This window comes from Podarcis raffonei, chromosome 2 (genome assembly GCF_027172205.1).
Source record: "Podarcis raffonei isolate rPodRaf1 chromosome 2, rPodRaf1.pri, whole genome shotgun sequence".
Classification (NCBI taxonomy): domain Eukaryota; kingdom Metazoa; phylum Chordata; class Lepidosauria; order Squamata; family Lacertidae; genus Podarcis; species Podarcis raffonei.
Window position 1 is genome coordinate 73,099,730 of NC_070603.1, and position 23,143 is coordinate 73,122,872.

The 23,143-nt window shown below is 41.7% G+C and overlaps 1 protein-coding gene across 2 annotated transcripts in view; it reads right to left on the minus strand.

The window, feature by feature from the left end:
• Positions 1-23,143, minus strand: part of CACNA2D2 (calcium voltage-gated channel auxiliary subunit alpha2delta 2) — a 518,774-nt gene that overhangs the window by 237,242 nt on the left and 258,389 nt on the right. The gene's annotated exons all lie outside the window — the stretch shown is intronic.

Here is a 23,143-nt window from a genome sequence, read left to right on the forward strand (position 1 = left end):
ATCCTAAGTGGTGATAAGTTGCTCTACATCAGAGTATACCACCTGCAGCTCCATATAGGAGTTTTCTCCTAGCCATGGCACCACAGCTATTTCTGGAGGACTATCCTGGAAAACATTTCAAGAAAGGGGATTTTAAAAAGAAAAAATACATAAGCATTTATAAATCATGGGGCAGGGATGGAATGATTTAAATTGGTGTCATCTAGAAAATGCCTTTTCCTTCTCTGCTGTCCAGCAAAACACACACTGCCTCTAGTTTGTTGTGCTAAAGCTTTACAGAGCTGTGTGAAATGCATCAGAATCTTTCTTTGCCACCCAAACACAGACAATTTATTTTAATTCTCTCCAAGTACTGCCATTTTGTCGTCTGTTGCTCAGCTGAATGCAAATGTATATGGAAGCATTTCAGAGGCAGCCTATGGCAGATAGGAAAGTTTCCCACAATCCCGTGCCCAACAGCTCAACAAAATAAAAGCTGGGAAGTGGGGGATAAAGAAATTAAAGTGCAGAGAATTGATTTGTATAATGAAATTGCTGAGAAGTAGCAGTGGTTGGGGTTTGTTTTCTTTCTTATTTTTATTAAGCCGATAGGTGTGAATATACAGAGGCCAGAGACTTCCAGGGGGATCAATTTTGCACCAGCAAGTAAATTAAAAACAGAAAGCAAACTAAATGACAGCCCCCTTCTGGCACTAGTCAGTCTTTGCTTCAGTTCAGGAAAGGGAATGCTGCCAGGTGAGGAGAATAATTGCAACTGTGCTTATGGAGCCAGCCTTGACCGGGGAGGGTTCAGGTGTCAATCAGGAGGGCAAAACCATTTGTCACAAGGATGTAGATTAGGGAAGAAGAACATGAAAGCATTGCTTACTTTATTGCCCATTTTGTACAGCCTAAGGGTGGAAGGGAATGTGGATGGCTGTAGGGTTAGATCTTTATTTTGTCCAGCACTTATTACAATTCAGTATTAAAATTGCACATGCGTGCACACACATCATTCATTTCAGTTTCTCCAATGTGCTGAATTCTTCACAGCATAAAGAAGGGTTTAAGAGATGCAGTAGTAGCTGCTCTTTGCTTTTGGTGTCCCCTCACCCACCCAACAATCCCTTATTTAAGTTCCATAGCAAGTTTCTAATTACAGGGCCTGGTTTTAGCATCAGCACATATTTCTCACCAATACCACACAGGAGCATGGTTTAATTTGATTTCAGTGGTACCTGAGGTTACAGACGCTTCAGGTTACAGACGCTTCAGGTTGCAGACTCCGCTAACCCAGAAATAGTGCTTCAGGTTAAGAACTTTGCTTCAGGATGAGAACAGAAATCGTGCAGCGGCAGCGGGAGGCCCCATTAGCTAAAGTGGTACCTCAGGTTAAGAACAGTTTCAGGTTAAGAACAGACCTCTGGAACGAATTAAGTTCTTAACCAGAGGTACCACTGTAAGGTTTTCTTAAATAGGACTAAAGAATAACAAGGACTGTATTTCTCATGAATATCCTGTTCCCTGCCCTTAGTTCAGGGCAGGAATCTGCACGGTGTATAATCACAAGTGTGTTTCACTGCAAACCTTACAAAAACTGGGAACAACTTGCGCTCGCTCTCTCTCTCTCTCTCTCTCTCTCTCTCTCTCTCTCTCTCACACACACACACACACACATACACACACACACATTATGGCATGAACATCTTGCACAGTGCTTTATCCATAGCTCTATGGCTAATCCAGACAATGAGCAGGAAAATAGCTGTGAATCTACTAAGATAAACACCTTTCAAGGAACCTATTTAACACATTACTGCATCAGGCCTCCCTGAAATCCATCAAGGCAACATTTATTGCAGGCTTTGAACACAGTAGGCACCCTGACTGCTAGCAATGACAAAAAAAGCACACACAATTCTAACATAAACAAAATGTATTCATTTATTTACTTTAATATCTCACCTATTACACAGACTCCACACAATTTGTGACCAACAAAACCAAATGTGCCCTACTAACCTTATTGTGATCTGTCAAATACCAGCAAAGTGGTGCGCCGTACTGTAGAAAGGGTCTTGCACAATAGTAACATAAGACAATCCATTTCCTGATTCCCAACTGATCAGTCAGATCCTATGTATGAGCAAAATTATCCACGGTGCCACCCAAAAGGAATATTTTGGAGATGCATCTTACTGATAAATTTTATTTCATTATATTTATATTCTGGTTTTCCCTCCCACCCATCATGTAATTCAAGGTGACATAATGTGGTTCCCAGGAGATCTCACATGCAGGCACTAATCAGACCCACACCTAAATAGGGTCAGGAAGAGTGACTGCTTCTTGCGCCTTCAAGGGCGCCTTTAATGGGGGTGGGAAATGACAACCTGTCTATATTGTCAAATGATTAACCGACACGACTGGCTGTCTCTGCAGAGATGTACCACCATCTTTTAAAGGGACAGAGGTTCCTGGGACTAAGCAGCTTGTGAATAAAGTCTGCACATAGCAATGTTCATTTTTACACTTTTCCCCACAGAGGAAAGCCACCTATGGTTCCCTCCCATGAGTGAAATTTTATTCAGATATAATAACAGAGCCATGCAAGGCAAACAAAAAAAGTAATCATAACTGCCATGAATTAACAATTAACACTAGATATGAGGGTAGTTATAAAATTACTGTTGAATTAGTAATTGATAGTGTTAATAAGCAAAATAGTTTGCAGTCAGCTGAAAATGGTGATTTTTTAGCATGTTTTGTTGTTTTTTAAAAACACTTTTCTGTACTGAGTGCTTGTAAGTACAGTGGTACCTCGGGTTAAGAACTTAATTCGTTCCGGAGGTCCGTTCTTAACCTGAAACTGTTCTTAACCTGAAGCACCACTTAGCTAATGGGGCCTCCTGCTGCCGCCGGAGCACGATTTCTGTTCTCATCCTGAAGCAAAGTTCTTAACCTGAGGTACTATTTCTGGATTAGCGGAGTCTGTAACCTGAAGCGTATGTAACCCGAGGTACCATTGTAATACTGGATATGTTGCGGTATTTTCTTTCTTACTTGCTTTACTTTTCAATTTTCTTGATTATGTTTCTACATTTTTATTATTTGCCGATTTTACTGTTGTAAGCCACTTTGAAGTCTTTTTTTCTAAGCAATTACTAAACAAAATAAACAAATAATGGGGCAATAAATAGTAGTATGGGTGCCAGTTGAGTTCAGTGCTACTGAATTCAGGACTCTTTGGGAACTGATCTGTATTGACACCAATTCAAGTTATTAACAATCTTGTCATGCTCTGGCATGACCAAGAGACAAAAGCCAGGGCAGCATCTGGCTTAATTCTTAATGGCTCCTCTGGAGTTATATGTACCATAAAGTAAGTGAGCATAAGTCAAGCCATTTAGGAGGGGGCAAAACCACCTTCTCTCTCTCTCTCTAGACATTGGCTTAATCATAGGCAAGCAGCCACCTTAGCTCCCACACCAATCTCCATGAACATCATTCTTCCCACATAATTGGTTTCCTGGCATAATTCACCCCAAGCCATCCTTTCCATGCCTACATCATGCAATTATTCTCCTAGAGAAGCCCACTTCTCACTGTCAGCCTGATTAAAGCTGTGACAAATATGCCCTTCCCACGTTTGTGGGGCCATTCACCCCAGGTGGAGGGGAAGGGAATAATTCAATGACTACTGGGGGCAGTCACATTTCAAGAATTTCAATCTTACCTAAAATATTAGGTAGTCGATGGGGAACGATGGGTTCCTAAGGTAACCCTGGGAACAATGCTACTCCATGATGTAGTAGCATTTTCACAGGATTCTTTGTCCAAGCAATGAGGCTGGAGCAGCCAAGATTCTGCCGAAAGTGGCAGCAAGGCTTTTTATTGTTTTTTAAAAAGCCCGGGGTGGGGTGAGGTGCTAGAGAATGGGGGGGGGGGATCCTTGATCATGTCACATTTAAAGATAATTCTTCTAAGACTAATCCATTGTTGGAAGGCTGTTTTTGCCACGCCACACTCCCGATTTATTAAATAATACTTCAGCCTAGCACTCTTGTGTGAGCTGAATAGTCAGGATAGCTCAATGGGCAAAAATAAGCTAAGGACGCTATAACTCTCACATTCCCTACATATAAAGTGCACTTAATTCTTATCAAGGAAAAAGAAATGCATATTTCATCTTCAAATGTGAGTTACAGAGGTTTTTTTTGTTGTTTAATGGTTTTATTTTGCTATTTTAGTATCCAAAGTATCTTTTTCTTCCAGAGTTACTGTTAAGCTGGGAAAATATTAGTTAATATATTATCAATTGACAGCAAATTTGGGGACAATAAGTACTTACGCTTTCTGGGAAAATAATGTTGTCTACAGCAAGCGGTTTAATAGGAAAAAAAAGCATCTAACTATTGATTTGTGGCTCAAACGTGTATGCATTAAAGGTGTGCAAAGGCTTTAGTTGTTCTATTTCTAGTGTCTGCAGGTGTTTGTATTTTTCTTATAGATTTTTCCAAGACAGAGGAATCGTGTGCTCTGTTGTGCAATTATAGAGAGAGAAGATCAGGACTTCTGTTACAGTTTCTCACCAACTACTGTTGGTGAAACAGGAGTACTAGTGGGGCCTGCAACACAAAACATTGCAGTGTATCATCACAACCTAAGAGTGGGCTGCTGTTCAGGGTTTCAGCCAGACATTACTTCTAAGTAGGCATTCCACTCGCCAACCTGCCTCTTTTCTTTTCCATCACATTCTACAGCCACTGGATTGTTGTTTCTTGGGGTGGTAGTACTGGGAACTGCTTTGGATTTCTAGTTTTTGTGTGTATACTTCTGCAGTGACCAAAGCATTTGGCCTTCACTGTTACATGGTTGTAGACCGGATTTTAATGCATGCAGGGAGCCTCCTCAAGTATACAAGGCTCAATGCTTCAGAAGTTTGTCCACCAACTTATGGAGGAGACGAAGAAGGCAATGGACATGAAGCTTAGTATACTCATCCCTGCTCATGTGTTCAGAATCCACACCTTTTGCTGAAACTTGCAGGTGCTGTGTAAATTCAATCTTTTCATTCTGAAATACACATAGCTAATTTGGTTCGCCTTGGGAAATGATCTATAATCAGTTGAAAAATAATGTTTAAGATAACTTCCCCAAAAAGACTGGAGTCATTTTTGTTGGGAATAATTCAGACTGAAGTACCTCAGTGTTAGCAAAATTTATTTCTGCATGCAACAATGGTGGCCCGAGTTTTGTTAGCCCCCAAATGGAAAGTGAGGGAGGTCCCAGGCAAAGAGGACTGGCAACTTAGGATGTTAGGCTATGCAGAGCTTGCAGGTTTAACATAATACAAGAGCAAGAAGAACATATATTCAAAGAAGAGTGGAAAATATTTATTGGGCATATGGAAAATGATTGTACACAGCTCAAAACGCTGGCAGCATTAATATAAATTCAACAGTGTAATTAATGTTTGAGGGATGTAAAAGTGAAAACTGACTAAATGGTTGTGGCAAAATATGCAGGAATGAAAGATAAAATGAACCATGGAAAGAGGAGGAGGTAAGTCATTGGATACCTAACAGTATGTAAAATGTTTATTTTAAGATGTGAAATTTAATAAAAACTATTATAAACAATAATAATTTGGTTCGCCTTGGTTAGCAGCCTCTTGTTCTCAATCTTACAGGTACTCCTGACAAGAACTAAAGCTACATGATTTCAGAAATTATTTAAGCATTCTTTTGATTAACTAGAGTAAACTCTAAAAATAAACAGATGCGCTTTCCCAGTCATTCCCTTGAGATATAGCTGAGAAGACACTTAACATTTCCCATGGTGTGAAACAAATTAATTTGCAATGAAATTGTACCTGCTGCTTTAAAAGAACTTATACTTCAGAACTTTATATTTGCAGGGGGCTGGGCTGAACATCTGGCTCACAAGCTGCTTACATTTTGTCTGGCCACATTTTGTGACCAGTTGGTCTTTGAAGTGGGTAGGCACCTTTCTAGTGCAATAGAAAACCCCCTCAAATATAGCGCATTCAAAAATAGTGGTGCATAAACCATGGGATTTTCTCAGCAGACTGAATGAAGCAATGAATTGAGTTGTTATGTTGGGAAATAACCAGCCTGGGGACTTGAAATGGAGGTCACAGGTATTTGAACATGAGCCTCCCACCGACTTGAGCTTCCATGTTCAAATGTTTGCAAGCATGATCGAGGAGAGGGGGAGCTCCGATTGCCTCATTCCTGCAAGTGCTACCACCTGCCTCTTCTTTCCCATAGTAGAGGATGTCCCTCCTTCACCTTGTCCCCAAGGAACTAGCACAGGCTTCCTCAACCTCGGCCCTCCGGATGTTTTGAGACTACAATTCCCATCATCCCTGACCACTGGTCCGCTTGCTAGGGATCATGGGAGTTGTAGGCCAAAAACATCTGGAGGGCAGAGTTTGAGGAAGCCTGAACTAGCAGCTCAACTGAGACAGTTCATGAGAAGACAGTGGTAGGTGTTTCTCAGACTCCAGTGCAGTTCATTTCCCTGCAGAGGTGGGACTGCAACTTCCAGCTGCAGAATCCTCAGCAGGAAGGTGATGCTACTGAGAAGGCACATGCACACTGTCTCCCCAGAAACTACCTCTTTTATCCTTTTCTCATCTTCATATCCAGGGTCATTGAACATAAGAATGGAGTAGGACAGGATGGAGCAGTAACACAACAGAGCCATGTTCTCTCAGCTTAGCACAAGTGTGGCTAAACTTTTCCAGGCCAAGGGTAGCATGATTAACCCTTCAGGAGTTCCTTATTAAGTATGAAGTGGTCAATTCAAAAATTGTTTAAGGAAAACCTTCAGGGTTTTTTTTGTAACACACACACACACGTTTAAAAATGACAGTTTGGAAGAGAGAGAGGGACCACAAAAAAACCTTTTGGGGGATGAATGAAACTCATGGGCCATGAATTAGCTGCTCATGGCTTGGCATGTTTTCAGCATATTCACATTCTACTGAATGTCACTGGATCACAGACTTGTAAAGTTTGAAGGGACTACGAGGGTCATCTAGTTCAATTCCCTGCAATGCAGGAATGTTTCACCAAATGTGGGCCACAAACTCATGACACTGAGATTAGGAGTCTCATGTTTTACCAACTGAGCTATTTCTTGGTAATAATCTGTAGCAGTTAAGGACAGGGACTAGGGGCAGATAAATCTATCAACTTTAATTTTTCTCAGTTATGCATTTTTTTCAAACTTAAATTCAGTTTCCCACATTTCTATAGCTTGCAATTTACTTTGCATCTTCAAGCACATTCCTTTTTAAAACATATTTTTGTATGTAATATTTGCAAGCAATTTCCCCAAATATAATTCATTTTTTCTACTTTAATTTCACTAATATATGTATTTTTGCAGATACTTTCCCCTAATAATAATAATTTATTATTTGTACCCCACCCATCTGGCTGGGTTTCCCCAGCCACTCTGGACGACTTCCACAGAGACCAAAAATACACTTAAATGTCACACATTAAAAACTTCCCTGAACATTTCACACACATGTTTTTGGGTTGAGGAACTTTATCACACAATTCAGAGAAGCGCATATTTCAAAGGATAGCTGTGTTCTGCTTTGTGTATTGGTTAGAAAGTGCAAATTAGGTTGGCTCACATTAAAATACCAACTGAAAGACTTTCTCCCACAACCTGAATTTTCTCCCCATCGCTTATCCTTCCCTAGCTTCCAACCTCTCTCAGTGATTTAACATGCAGTTGCTGTATTCTTTGTTATCTGTCATATTGTCCTGCCATGTACATCTCTTACATTCATGGAAGATGTGTAAATATGCATTATTGCTTCCCTTTCATGAACAGAACAAAGATCATGAAATGGAATATTTTAATATGGGGAATTTATTGCATGTAAATACATAGGCTTGGATTCTAAGGTATCCTCTATTCACATGGAGCAGGCCTGATTTCTGACACCTCTTCCTTCCAGCTGCAGCTCACCCTACCATTGCGCCACTCCTGGTCAACCTCACTAAGATTCCAAGACTATGTGTACGCCTGGGTTAAAGTTACAATAGCAGGTGAAGGAAAAAATGTGTGAGGACTATGGGAAGCTATGTAACAAGCACATATTCAACAGGCATGTAATTTCTGGTCAAAGATGCAAGACATGCAGATCCCAACCCCTTCACCATTACATTTTTACTTCTCATTAAGCTGTTAAAGTGGGGTGGGGAAATAAGTTTTAAGTATGGATAATAGGGAAGAGCAGCCGGCTGGTTCTTTACTGTTTAAGTGCTTGAGATCCAATCTCTTCTGTTATGGAATAATGAGGAAGGGGCTGAACAGAAGACTGCAGGAAGGAAGTGATTTGAATAGAGTTTTGTTTATTTATTCATTCAGTTTTAATCCTGCCCTTCTTTCATTGCATTGATCTTAGCGCCGGCTACATCTTAACATGCTATTAAAGCGAAAGAATAGAATAGCTCTCATAATTAAGACATCAAACTCAATATCCACAATAGCTTTGAAAGGGGTTGTTTGGGACTGGATAGTGGTTATTACAAATCTCTGGGTCCAGGGAAGGCTTCTTGAGTGGCTGGGATATCAAGGTTGAGCATGCCCAGGTCATTTACTGAGGAATTAAGATAAAGGTAAAGGGATCCCTGACCATTAGCTCCAGTCGTGGCCGACTCTGGGGTTGCGGCGCTCATCTGGCTTTATTGGCCGAGGGAGCCGGCGTACAGCTTCCGGGTCATGTGGCCAGCATGACTAAGCCGCTTCTGGCGAACCAGAGCAGCGCACGGAAACACCGTTTACCTTCTTGCCGGAGCGGTACCTATTTATCTACTTGCACTTTGACGTGCTTTCGAACTGCTAGGTTGGCAGGAGCAGGGACTAAGCAACGAGCTCACCCCGTCGTGGGGATTCGAACCGCCGACCTTCTGATCGGCAAGTCCTAGGCTCTGTGGTTTAACCCACAGCGCCACCCGTGTCCCACGGTCCATGGTTAAATTCAGAGCAGCTATAAAGCCAGCCCTCACCTCCACTGATCCTTTCAAATGCTCAGTTACATTGCACATTTCATCTACTCTTCTACCATACCATTCATTTGCAATATCATAGTCTAGCCTTAACAGCATAATTCTTTAGCAAAGCCTTCCAATGTAGTTGTAATGGGTGGTGGGCTTTTAATAATCCAATCCCAATAGGACTAGAACGAGATGGCCCAGTTCAGCTTTGCCAGCAATCTGAGCTGCTATGCTCCCGAGCTGCCACTCTTTCCTCTCCCCTTCACTTAGGAGGCAGCAGTTGGTAAACAAGAACAGGGGAACTGCAGGTGGTGCTTGAGGACAGCCATTCTAATGCCAAATGAATTCATCATGAATAATCTTATCATGATCAATAGGGCCAAAGGATTACTTTTAAGCTCTAACAATGATTAAACCATTACTTTTTAAAGTGTGGCAGATCAATCGGTTCATTTCAAGGTGCACCGCGTGCACAGACTGCAAGATGTACTGGAGCCAGCCAGCCAAACACATGGCAGAGAAGAAAAGCAGCCCCCCTGCTTCCTTAACTGGAGGTTGACTGCAAGAACAAGAGGAAGAAAAACGCTGCTCCAGGGCAGCTGTCCTGAAGAAAGGTGTGGTGCAGGGAACTGACTGCATAAGGACAGAACAAAAGAGACTGCAGAATTAAATAGAAACACCTTCGGTAATTTTTGCCAAAGGCAAAAGTGTTCTTTGTTAAAGGGTCTTTGAAGCAAAGACAGATCACTAGTGGGGGAGAAAGGCTGAATTTTATTGAGCAAACTAACTTTAAACAAGGGACGCGGGTGGCACTGTGGTCTAAACCACAGAGCCTAGGGCTTTCTGATCAGAAGGTCGGTGGTTTGAATCCCCACAATAGGGTGAGCTCCCGTTGCTTGGTCCCTGCTCCTGCCAACCTAGCAGTTCAAAAGCAGGTCAAAGTGCAAGTAGATAACTAGGTACCGCTCCTGCGGGAAGGTAAACAGTGTTTCCATGCGCTGCTCTGGTTTTGCCAGAATGACCCTGGCCACATGACCCGGAAGCTGTGCACCGGCTCCCTCGGCCAATAAAGCGAGATGAGCGCCACAACCCCAGAGTCGGCCACGACTGGACCTAATGGTCAGGGGTCCCTTTTCCTTTACCTAACTTTAAACACATACACAACACCTCACCCAGGTTCAAATAACAGTTCCTGCTTTGCACAAGGATGCACAAATAAACACAAACCTTCATGCAGAATAACTAAACAACCAACAACCCCTCCCTCTTCATAAAGATACAAACAAAAACAGACAGTAAGCCCACAAAACATACAATACCGGACAGCCACCTGAATCTCTCCTTCCAGCTGCAGGGAGCCCCATAGTTAGCAGGAAAGTGGATCTCAGTCTGGTCAGTTTTTGCAGCACCTACAGCAACATAGGGGCATCAAAGCTCCCCCGGCCTTCCTGGCTGAAGCCCTATGGTTTTTAGCTGCTCCAGGGATGAGGCTAAATGGCCCAGCTATTTCCACCTGGCTTGATTGTTACTACCCGCACCTGGCCTGCGGCTCCCATGAGTCATTTCCAAGAACAGTAGTGCTCCTGCAAGCTCTACTGTCAGTATTAAATGAAGGGTTAATTGCACAAGCCCACCTACACCTTCTCAATTACAATTCTTCCACATTTCCACTACAGGTAATATGCAGAGTTCAATTCTAAAGGAATACAGAAATACCAATTTTGGGGAGTGTATGGGAATCTAGTTAATCACTTGACTGTTCTAGTTGGGAGCACCCAAAGCGTATTGCAAGAGGTACATGAATCTACTTCACCTGTTCCTCCTAGGTTCTTATCTAGTACCAACGATATGCTATGCACTGCATGGATCAGCCAAGACCGATACTTTACTGTCATACTTTCAGGGGGAGAGGAAAATCACCTGCAGCCTCTTTGGAGGAGTGGAAGAATTTACCCTAAACACACGCCTTTTCCTTTCCTGTTGCAATAACATCTCATTCCCAAGGCAGGGGAATCCAGATTTTCTCCTCTTGGGAAGTTAACATTATCCTACTTTTGGGCACATCATAAAAATACATCCCTAATAACCATATGGCTCTGAATATAAACAGAGCCAGCATGTGCCAGGAGGAAGCAAACACACTGACAAAATATTTGTATGCAGATGCCAACACATTTGCGGGCACATGATATTCATGATAAATACCACCATTTCCTAAGCTTGGTGTGAAAAAAACACACCCCCAAACACATTGAATCCACTAAACAATTTACAGGCTGCACAGGCCAATGGAAGAAAGATCCTCTTCTCATCAAGAAGATTGCTTTGGTTATTGGAAATGTAGGCAGGCCAGCTGATATCTGAAGCCAGTGCTTTTATGCCACTTTACATTTGCCCTTTTGCCATTGTTTTAATTCTGTTTTCCTATTTTATCATGCTCTTTGTACGCTCCTTTGAAATATAAGTATTCAAGGACATGGTCTAAATACATTAAAGAAATAAATGCAATCTTTGGCAATAAATGCTGCATTAAGCGGTGATCTGGTTCAAATTTGCATATACAGTATTTTTCGCTCTATAGGACGCACCAGACCACAAGACGCACTTAGTTTTTGGAGGAGGAAAACAAGGAAAAAAATATTCTGAATCTCAGAAGCCAGAACAGCAAGAGGGATCGCTGTGCAGTGAAAGCAGCAATCCCTCTTGCTGTTCTGGCTTCTGGGATAGTTGCGCAGCCAGCACTCGCTCCATAAGACGCACACACATTTCCCCTTACTTTTTAGGAGGGAAAAAGTGAGTCTTATAGAGGAAAAAATACGGTATATAGTCAATGTGGTATGCCACTTTGAGTTTGAATTCAGGGGGATAAGTGCTTTATATACTCCATCCTTAGGTTTACTATTTTTAAAACAAACATTTGTTTCCTCAGGAAAAATAAAAAAGCAATCAGCACATATTTCCCCCAAATAACACGTGAATGCAAGTTGAAAGCTTCTCATTAACCTTCATTTAATGGGCTTAAGCGCAATTCACATGTTATGCTTTCCCCACTTTAACTGTCACAATATCCCCTTCTAGCATGGGAGAAGGTACTGTTTGACTGCTCATGCTGCAGAGGAGCGCATGCTACTTTGTGACGTGATTGGTGACAACCTGGCAGTGAGCAATACCCCCTTTCTGTATGACCACACTATAATTTCCTTCACTGTCACTGCTCTCTAATGAAATTAGCAAATTGTAGGAAAGCCATGTCAGTATCCACCTCACCTTCTTTTAAACCACCACCACCTCAAGCTTCTGTTTCCTGGTACAGTTGGTGAAGGCTAGAGTAAGGAAACGCTGCTGATTTAACCATGCCTTTTTCTATGGAAGGGCATGTATATCCCCACAGTATTAGTGCATGGAGTAATACGTTAACTAAAAAATAAGCTCATGCAATGTTTCCCAAACTTGGGTCTCTGGCTGTTTTTGGATTACGAGTCCCATCATCCCTGACCACTGGTCCTGCTAGCTCGGGATGATGGGAGTTGCAGTTCAAAACAGTTGGAGACCCAAGTTTGGGGAACCAGGCATGAGACATTAGTGAGATAGACTAAAATGTCCCCTTATTGTGTTATAGAATCATAGAGTTGTAGTGTTGGAAGGGATCATGAGGATCATCTAGTCCAACCTCCTGCAATGCAGGAATCTTTTGCCCAACGTGGGGCTTGAACCCACAACCCTGAGATTAAGAGTCCCACATGGTCAAGTTTCAGTTTCACCGAAGCCAGCTGCTCTTGGCTATGGTGGTAAAAAACCGCAGCCATATAAAAAATGCCCACAGACATGGAAGAGAGGAATTCAGTAAAAGAGCTGCATTTCACTTCTCAATAATGAAAAAAGAGCCACAATTTTATGGGGATAAGTTAAAACACGGAAAAAAACATTTCTAAAAGTTTTCTGTTCTATGGAGGAGAAAATAGTGGGTGGAGGGCTAAAGCTATGTTCCCAAGTCACACAGAAGAATACAGGAAGCTTGAAATGCAATTGTAAATCCACGTTCTAGCATGGCTATCAGTTAGTTTATAAACCTGCATATCTATATATCTGTATATATTATAAAACTGCATATCTGCCCTTCACATCTGTAGACCCACAGAATGAGAGAAGCTCAAAAACACATATGGAATTGGCCTTGGAGAACATGTCACACTAGCACTTAGAGGAAAGGAAGGTGGAGATTGAAATGGGCCACCACTGCTCTTTCCATTCTTACAACAGCTCTTGAGAAGTCAACTGTTCCCTTGTAAGTCTGACTCACACATTGCTCCTTCTGCCTCTTGGATGGTTTGTGTGTGGTGTTTTAATTATCTCCATGGCAACATACAGGCAAACTGTCATGTCCAGACTTCATGTAGCAAATATCTTGATTGCAATGATCAAAGAAAAACCAAGGGGCTATTAGAGGCTTTAAAGAAGGCAAAGCAAAAGAATGAAATATCTGCCAAGTCAGAAAGGACCTCCCTCCAGAATTCTACCTCCCCCCTCACCAAGAGCATCCCTGAAGGCTAAGTAGGAGAGATTTAGAGACTGAGAGCAATGAATTTACATGAGCCAGCAGATCAGAAAAGGCCAATCACAGACCAGAGGGTGGCCAGTTCTTCAAAGTCAGCAGCCAGCTTAGACAGGCTTGATTGAGGGTGGGGGGACATGCAGCTGGTTACTATATTTTATTTGTCTGCTTTAATATTCTTCTCACACCTTCTCGATTTCATTCATCACTTGGGCAAATCCAGTTTGAGCTTTCTATTCAGAGTTCCAAGTCCAGGATTAAAGAATCTCAGTGCTGATTCAGAACTCAGGCTAGGACAAATGGAAGAAGCTAAGTTTCTAGAACTAAGACAAACAACAGAGAAGTAAAGGAGAAGTGAATAAAAGGAGAAATGTCTGTGTGCACCTACATGACAAGATGGTGGGCCTTCACTGCACAGGGCCTGCCACAAACCAGAGTTGGACATGAACAATAACATATTACAAAAGGTAAGTTATCTCCCCTTGGGCCATACGTTGCATTTATTTATCAGGTGGAGTTATGGTATTCCTGCTATCTTTAGTTCACACATTAACTCATTCAATGTTCCTTAATCCATTGAAGCATGCAAGTAGTGGCTGGGGAGGTGGGACAGAGGGCAGAATGAGGCTGCCGCCACCACCACCACCAAGTGGCAATCAAGAGGGAGGGGGATCTCATGGTCTTAGGAATGTGTTGTATAGTGGCAGCTGAGAGGCCAAAGCAGCCCTGTGCAGGCATACTCATACCCAATGGCCAGAAGTGCCCAGCATGGGATGATGATATCATCACCCATTCCTGACTCCACTGCTGCCAAGCGATGCCGACAGTGTCAAGCCCCCTATTGCAAAATGCTATCCAGTAGCAAAGGCTTTGCAATTGTCTCCACACCACCTAACCAGATGCCACACATAGTCGATTACCTGGTTAGTCTAGTTCATACATCTGGAACAGTATCTTAACTGCCTATCAAAACGCATGCCAAATCAAGCCAGTTACAGTTCTCTGCATGCCCCTGCTTCAATTTGCAATACAAACTACCCTTCCCTTGAAGAGGAACTGCCCCTACAGTCTAATGCCCATATGCGATTACATGACACTCATTTCTTTGCTTCACTGATGAGTTCAAGCACTGACTGGTAAACATTTCAGCTGGGCTATGAGAAAGTGAGAGGCACATTTCAGTTTGGTCACCCTTGTGGGAAAACTTGGTAAGGAAAGTAATATACGTCTTAATGGGATGCTGTTCTGCAACACTGAAAGCCAAGTTGCCTGTTTGTTCTGCCTCTGCCTCCTCCCTTCTTTTCTTTTAGCAGTGGCTGAAAAGGATAAAGCTGCAATCATATGTTCACTTAAGTAGGAACAAGTTGAAACACTTGCATGGAAAAAGTCCTATTGAACTCAATGGGGCTTACTTATGAATATCTATGTATAGCATTGGGCTGTACAAGGGTTTTCTAGACAAAAGTGAGAGTTACAAGAAAGCCAGCAATTGGCTAGTCATAATAGGACTCATGCTTGTCAAGTGGTGTAGAAAAACCCTTCCCACTCTCCTCTGCAGTAACCCAACTTGTGTACATTATAATAGGCTGCGTGCCTTCGTCACTTGTACATGCCGTGTGCTAATTTTTATTCCATTGATCAAAAATAAGAGTGTATTAAGCTGGCCCTCCGTCTATTTATATATATATATATATATCAATATATATATATATCAATATATATATATATATATATATATATCATTGTCAGCATGCATACATGATATTTTTCAGAGGCAAAGAATCAGATCGGTGGGAGGACCTGCTTCTTCATGAGTTCTGCTCCTTCACGAGCAGTTCTCTGCACAGAAGAGTAGCAAATATCTTTTATTTTTAAATGTTATTCATTGCATTTCTATCCCACCTTTTTCTCCAAGAAACTCAAGGCGGCATCCATGGTTCTCCCCCTCCTCGTTTTATCCCCACAACAAACCCTGTGAGGTAGGTTAGGCTGAGAGGCAGTGACTGGTTCAAGGCCACCCAGTGAGCTTCAGGGCTGAGTGGGCATTTGAACCCCGGTGTCCCAGGCCCTAGTCTGACACTCTAACCACTGCACCACACTCCCAATGAACCTGAGCTAATAAATCCCCCCCCCGATCTTGAGCAGCTGCTACAGTCAAATGCAATCTCAGCGAAAATAACACAACAGCTCTAAGGAACAACATTTTCAGATGGGGGGGGGAGGGAGGGAAATGAATTTTTAAATCATTTCTTCTTGGTTGATAACACATTGGGATTTTCCCCATAGGAAATAACTGAAATGGTCAGTTCACCATGCAAACACTCACCTTACAAACCATATCTCGGGAACATATTACGTTTGCATAGCAGGACCTGTGTGTATTGCCATTACAAACTAGTGAAGTGAATGAACATAGCAATATCTGTAAGAGATGGAAAAGCTTGTTTGACATTGGAGATTGTCAGTGGGCATTATCTGCTGTTCTTTAGGGTCCTGTAGTTCTAAAGAATTGGACTACAGTGTCAGTGGGCATTATCTGCTGTTCTTTAGGGTCCTGTAGTTCTAAAGAGTTGGGCTGCCAAAGAGGACAGTTCATCACTTTGTATTAGAAGTTACTTTTAAAAGTGAATACTTTAATATAGAGGCATCTTTGATGGTAAAAGCTTGGGCTGTGTGTGTCACCCCTTCTACTGGGTATGAATAAAGAGATTTCTCTTTTCTAGCTGAAAACCAAACTGCAAGACAGTCCCTCTAGAGACAGAGCTCCTGCCATAAAGTTACAAAGTACAATTTAAATCAGTGGACCTTTAAAACATTCACATATGTTTATGGATCTGACCATTATCTTCCATCTGAGACATCACACGTTCCATGACAGCAGCAATGCAAGGCCACAAATAAAATATTAACCCCAATTACTTTGAAGTGACCTTCATCCCTCCTAGGATCAAGGGGACAGGGGTGCCTTCTGTCTCTTCCCTTTTCAGGGAAAGTAGCTGGTAAGAAAATTAATTAAACAAGTGGCTGGATAATTGATTTGTGCTTAAATGAGATAAAGCATTGTGTTCTTGGCAAGGAGGCAAGTCCCTCTTTCAATGAAACAACCAAGATGATTTCCAGTATAAAACAACAGCAACTATCTCACACAAGAGATCATTATGGACGGATTATGAACCCTTCTGGTATAATGCAGGAGGCCCTCCAGAGAAGGCATTACCAGGTGTTATGAAGGGACTATAACAAATAATATGCCTTTGGCATTATTTGCTAGTCTGGCCCATAATCCATATATAAAACCCTCTCTGGAGAGGCTGGGATGGCTTGCCAAGGTGGCTGGTAATCCCCCAGAATTCTTCTCCTGAAAAACCACCACTCCTTGCCAAATTGCATTCTGAAGGTCCCAATAACTTTTATGATTTTAAATGTCCTCAAGCACTGAGAGAAAGCAGCACAGATATGGCTTCAGGCTAGATGTCTGTGTCCTGAAATATCTGGCTTACCGTGAAAACAACAAGGGAGCTGAAGGTAAGAGAGAAGATGCTCTTATAACAGAATTGAGTGGTATCACTTATCAGTGATGTCATGGGTTCTTAGGATAATGCTCGTCTGAATATGTTCCACACAGCATTCCAAATAGGTGGAGCCCCACCAGCTAAGGAAATAATGGTATCGCCTCAAAATATTTGTCAGGGCTTGATCATGACCAGCAGGATGAGTTAAGTCAGGAGCTAGGGCACATGATATTAGCCAGGAGCAAAAGGCTAACTAAAAGGCAGAGTCAAAGAGCAAGTCAGGACCAGAGGCCAAACCAGGAGGCAGCACTGAAGCATAGCAACCAGAGCTCAGGAAGACCTTGCTGCTCAACCAAAGCCCTGCTAGAACAAGACGTTCCTTATATTCTTCCTGCCCAGAAGGATCCAATAGTCAGCCTGACTGAGTGGAGTCAGTCACTTGATGAACTGTAACTTGCAGTCCAATGGCTCTACATACTGTACACAAGGGCTCTACATACAGGTGCAGCAGCTGCTGACAATACCTTACCATGGGCAAAAGGAAGGCAGTTTGGTCCTGATATTTTCACAGAATAAGAAAAGGACAGTGATAGTGCACAATCCCTTGATTTCTGCATCTGACAGGGTCCTGCATGGGCATTCCAGCCCCCTGACCCAAAAGAAAATACTCGTAGAAAACCAAAATGAACAGTAGTAAGTACAACAAAATAAAAAAATAATATCAATCAGAAACAAGAGGGACAACCCCCTTCTGTACACATAGGGAACATAAATCACCAGTAAACACTGTAAAGCAACCAACAATCTTGTCCTGTGCTAATCTCTGAGACAGCTGATCCCAGGGCTCGTATTACGCATGCAGCCCTCATCTGAAATCCACTAGACAGCAGGTTGAGCCATGGCTAAATATTGATCAAGGAGGCAGCTTCACAAAACACTGCCACATTTTTCTTTCAAGGCACTAACTTGTTTGTCAATAACTCTCTCTTTTGCATGGCGGGAGCTGAGTTTAAGAAGAAGATGTAAATTTTTAGATCCGGATTTGTATGTCTTTGCTGTATATTTATGTTGGCTCGGCTCCCAAGGAGTGAGAGATGAAAAGGAGCTTGTGCACCCCTGAGACCCTTAAAAGTCTCTCCAAAGCACCAGAACAGCAAGAAAGGGGATGTGGGGCAGGGTGGGGCAAGAGGGAATAACTGAAAATTGGACAGAGCCACTTTATGGAAGCAGTGGAGTGGTTCTATGCATGAAAGTCTTTTCATGCTACTTGGGCTTCAATCTGATATTTGTGACTACTGGCACCCCAAAAGCACTGCATATTATGATATTAAAGGCCTGTGATCTTCCGGGCCTCAACCTGAAAGCACAGTGGTAATGTATCCTGTTTTTAGCATCTGAATAAAAAATGAAATGAAAAAAGGGAGTTGCTTTGCTGTGGTAATCGAGCTGCAAAACAGAATACAGATAATAACTCTATTATCAGCAGCAGCAGCAGCAACAACAATGTGAGATTAAGACTATTTCTTACCTACATTCCCGGGAATAAGCCCCACAGAACTTTCCTGAGAGTAAAGTGACATGTATAGAGATTGTTCTGTAAAGTACTAGTGAAATGGGGGTTAGATCCCATATATGTTATTTGCAGGGCTTCTTTCAGCCAGAACTCAGGTGAGCACTATGGCCTTCTAAGAGAACGAGGGAGGTATTCATGGTGAGTTCCAGTGCCTCTTTTTTATATATAGAAAAAATAGCATTGGTTATTTCGAATGAAAAGTAAAATAAAAAGTGCTCTCTTGTGTTTAGCTGACTTGCAAACAAAACACCCTCTTGCTTATGCTCTGGGTGTGGCTGTTTGGAAGATCTGAAGAAACCTTTATTACCTGATTAGATAATAGCTGGCACTGAAGGAGCCTGGAATCTGAGTCCATAAATATGCTGCTGCTATGTATAAGATAGAACAGGGAGTGGGTGTGTGATGGCTGTGACATTCCATGAAGGCAATGCTCTGTCCCTTGGAATAGAAACGGTTGCTTCGCAGATGGCCGTGTGTGTGCATCTGCAGGGTACCTGACTTTAAACATGGATAAGGAATGACATCTGCCCAAAAAATTTCCCGTATTCTAAAAATATCTGTCTTCCAGAATGGACCTTATATTATCCCATAGGGGGAAATACCAATGTCAGGCAAGATGTCTTGATCTAGCAGTGCATTTCATGCTTGTGAGGCTTATCTGGAGGTCACATTTTTCCTAAGATAAGTACGGAAATATTTCTATTTTCATTGGTTGTTCCCTTCCTGGAGTAGAAGAGTGTGACTGACAATTGCAAGAGAAAATGTAAAACGTATGGGAAAAGATTAGATGACCTGCTCATAGAATTGGGAAAAAGCATTTTATTTTCTTTGGCCCAGCACTGTTGCATGTGGGATAGACTTGGAGCATTTATTTGAGGTATCAGCAGCAAAATTAAGAAATCACTATTATTATTAAATTTATTCCCCACCCTTCCCAAACGGAGCCTCAGAGAACAAACACACAAATAATAAAACAATTAAAACACTTAAAAACAATTCAAATGCAGACGCAGGGCCGTACGTCACAGACAAAGACGGACAAAGCCTGTGACGTCCATCTTTGTCTGTGACGTACGGCCCTGCATCAGGCCACTCCCCAGATACAGGACACCAAGGAGTTTTAACCCTGTAAACTCCAAACTCCACAGGGTGGGGCTCAGCTTTCAACAGGGGACCACAAGCTGCCTATTTGTGCGTTACTTGTATACAGGACATATCTGTGCTAACACCAGAGTACTTATTTGGAACCACCGTTTTATCCCCATCCCTGCTGTTCGGTGTTCTTCCTGTAACAACTGTGTGTTGTGCGTGGGTGTCTGGAGAGAAAACATGCAACCACCTAGCTGTCTCTTCAACCTAATATCCTAGTCAAGTGGAAAGCAGCACATGACAGAGGGCAGGAGGCAGCAGCAAGGAATTGGAGGACAGCACTATGTGTGCCATTTGACCTGACCTTCACTCCCTAAACTAGCCTGTTGCCTTCAGGTGTGATGAAGAATGCTGTCCCATCACATTGAAGTGAGATTTCAGTGGCTAGTCTGCTTGGCTTCCATATGTGGAATGGGGGACAGAGATGTGCAGGTCTGTCCTTAAGTAGTCTTGGACCAACCCTGCAAATGGGTGAAAATCTAAAAGGGACAAGGAGCAGGTCAAAATACAATTTTTATCTCATTATTACTTTAGGATTATTTTTTTTTGAAGTTTTCACAATACAATTAAAAGAACAAATTAATCTACAAGGAATAAAGAAAGGAACTAAAGAAAGAAGAAACAGAAACGACAAAATCCTTTCTCACCGCTGTATCTTAACTTTCATCCCCTACAGAGTATAGAGAATACAGATCCCCAGTTTAAACAGGAGAAGGTATTTGAGAACAGAGCAGCAGACAGGTACAGGTGGCAAAGAGCTTGTCTCAGGTGCTGTGCTTTGCATCTGTGATACAGAATCAAAGGTCTAACTCATTTTTCCATGCTTTCTCCTGCTGCATGAAGTAGTAACTTCTGAGTACGGTTAGCGCTTCAGCATAAATGGATTTTCAAAGGTTGCCTTGTGTATGATAAATCCAAGCATCACAATTTCAAATTGTTCCCATTTCACCCCTCTCACAATGCTCAGGCATGCAGATTGCTACAGTGCGTTCTTCATAGCTGTCTTATCCTCCCCAGTACCATACGCATTTCTCTGTTGATTCTCATCAGTTGATTATATGGTATTTATAACGTGTATAATGCTGGCCACCTGGTTCTGCAAGGAGGCTGTACGCATGGCAGCGTGCAGTGGGGGTAAACTGTGAGATATATAAAGACATAACTACTTGGTAGTATTTTAGGAAGCAAAATATAAATATATACCCATATAAAACATATATGAAGCGAAGCCTGTATTGTCTCCAGGTGTGGAAAGAAAAAGCTAATCTTGGGAACTGCCACTTACAGGTTTACACTGGCCAAATATAAGCATTTTCTCTCTCCCTGTTGAAATAAATGGGAATCAAAGGTGCTTGACTTCCTCCGGATTCTTTTTCTTTTTTTAAAGTGCAACTCTATTTTAGTGCCAAATTCCAATATTGGCTGTCCTTCTACCTGGCACCATTTTATGAAGGAGCAAGTGACTATCCACACACCAATGAATTTTCATATGCTCAATTCACACCTGCCTGGGTTTTCTCCCTGAAACTGCAAATGCTGACAGCTTTGCACTCTGTCCCTGGACTCTACTTTGGTAACAGTGGGATCCAGCGTATTTCTATAATATTGAAAATGGGTGTGTGTTATGATGAGTTGTGAATCTTTGTCACTGGAGGTCATCTGTTGCTGAAGAGGCTGTATTAATGTAACCACATTTAGTATCTTCCTGTGAAGAAACACATGGTGTCCAGAAACACAAGACCCCAGAGAAGATAAATAATAACTTCCTGCCTTTCAGACATTTCTGAAATAGATTTTCTGTCAACCATAATGTCTCCATGTTTAGGTATGAAATCTGCCAGGGCTAGATATAAATGCAGCAGCCCAACAGAGAAGGGAGATTCTCTCTCTTTTTTTTTTTTTTATAAATTTTTTTATTGCTTTTTTCCAGAATCTAAATCCATCATCAATAACACAACAAAAGCGGTTTTACAGAAAGAAAAAGAAATTAAACAAGAAAAAATTCATTTTTCGAAGTCTTTTTTTTTTTTTTTTCATCATCCACTGGACTTCCCCATCTCCTCCATCCCTGCATTCTTTATAATAAATATAAACAGCAAATTAATACCTTGTTTCCTGTGTTTTTGTATTTTCATCTAATTATTCACTCTGAAATTAAAACTTTTCTCAATCATTAACTTTGTTTCTATCAACTCCGAATTTCAATACTGAAGCATATTTACCTCAAACCTTAGCAAATTTTTAACATTCATATATCTTATAATGTTTTTGTAAATAGTCCTTAAATTTTTTCCAATCCTCTTCCGCAGCCTCTTCTCCCAGGTCTCGGATTCTGCCAGTCATTTCGGCTAGTTGCATATAGTCCATCAGTTGTGTGTGCCATTCTTCCAGTGTGGGTAGCTCCTGTGCCTTCCAGTATTTAGCTATGAGAATTCTTGCTGCAGTCGTTGCATATAGAAAGAAGGTTCTGTCTTTCTTAGGTATCCTCTGGCCCACAATGCCCAAGAGGAAGGCCTCTGGTTTCTTCTGAAAGGTATACTTAAATACCTTTTTCAACTCGTTATAAATCATTTCCCAGAAGGCCTTCACCCTCGGGCATGTCCACCAGAGGTGGTAAAAAGTTCCTTCAGCCTCCTTACATTTCCAACATTTATTATCAGACAAATGGTATATCTTTGCAAGTTTGACTGGGGTCATGTACCACCTGTACATCATTTTCATAATATTTTCCTTTAAGGCACTACATGCCGTAAATTTCATACCGGTGGTCCATAACCTTTCCCAGTCCTCAAACATAATGTTGTATCCAATATCTTGTGCCCATTTTATCATGGCTGATTTGACTGTCTCATCTTGAGTATTCCATTTAAGCAGCAAGTTGTACATTCTTGAAAGCACTTTCGTCTTAGGTTCAAGTAATTCTAGTTCTAATTTTGATTTTTCCACCTGGAAACCAATTTTTTTATCTTTTTTAAAGATCTCTAAAATTTGGGCATAGTGAAACCAGTCTCGCACCTTCCCTTTCAATTTTTCAAAGCTCTGCAACCTCCAAGTGTCACCCACTCTTTCTATTATTTCACAGTATTTTGCCCAGCCACCCCCCATATTAAGTATTTTTGTGGCTTTAGCCTCCATCGGTGATAACCACCTCGGAGTCTTGTTTTCAAATAAGTCCTTGTATTTAGTCCAGACAGAAAACAGAGATTTCCTTACAATATGGTTTTTAAACAACTTATGAGACTTTACCTTGTCGTACCACAAATATGCATGCCACCCAAAAGCATTGTTGAACCCTTCCAGATCTAGGACATCAGTGTTTTCTAGCAAAAAC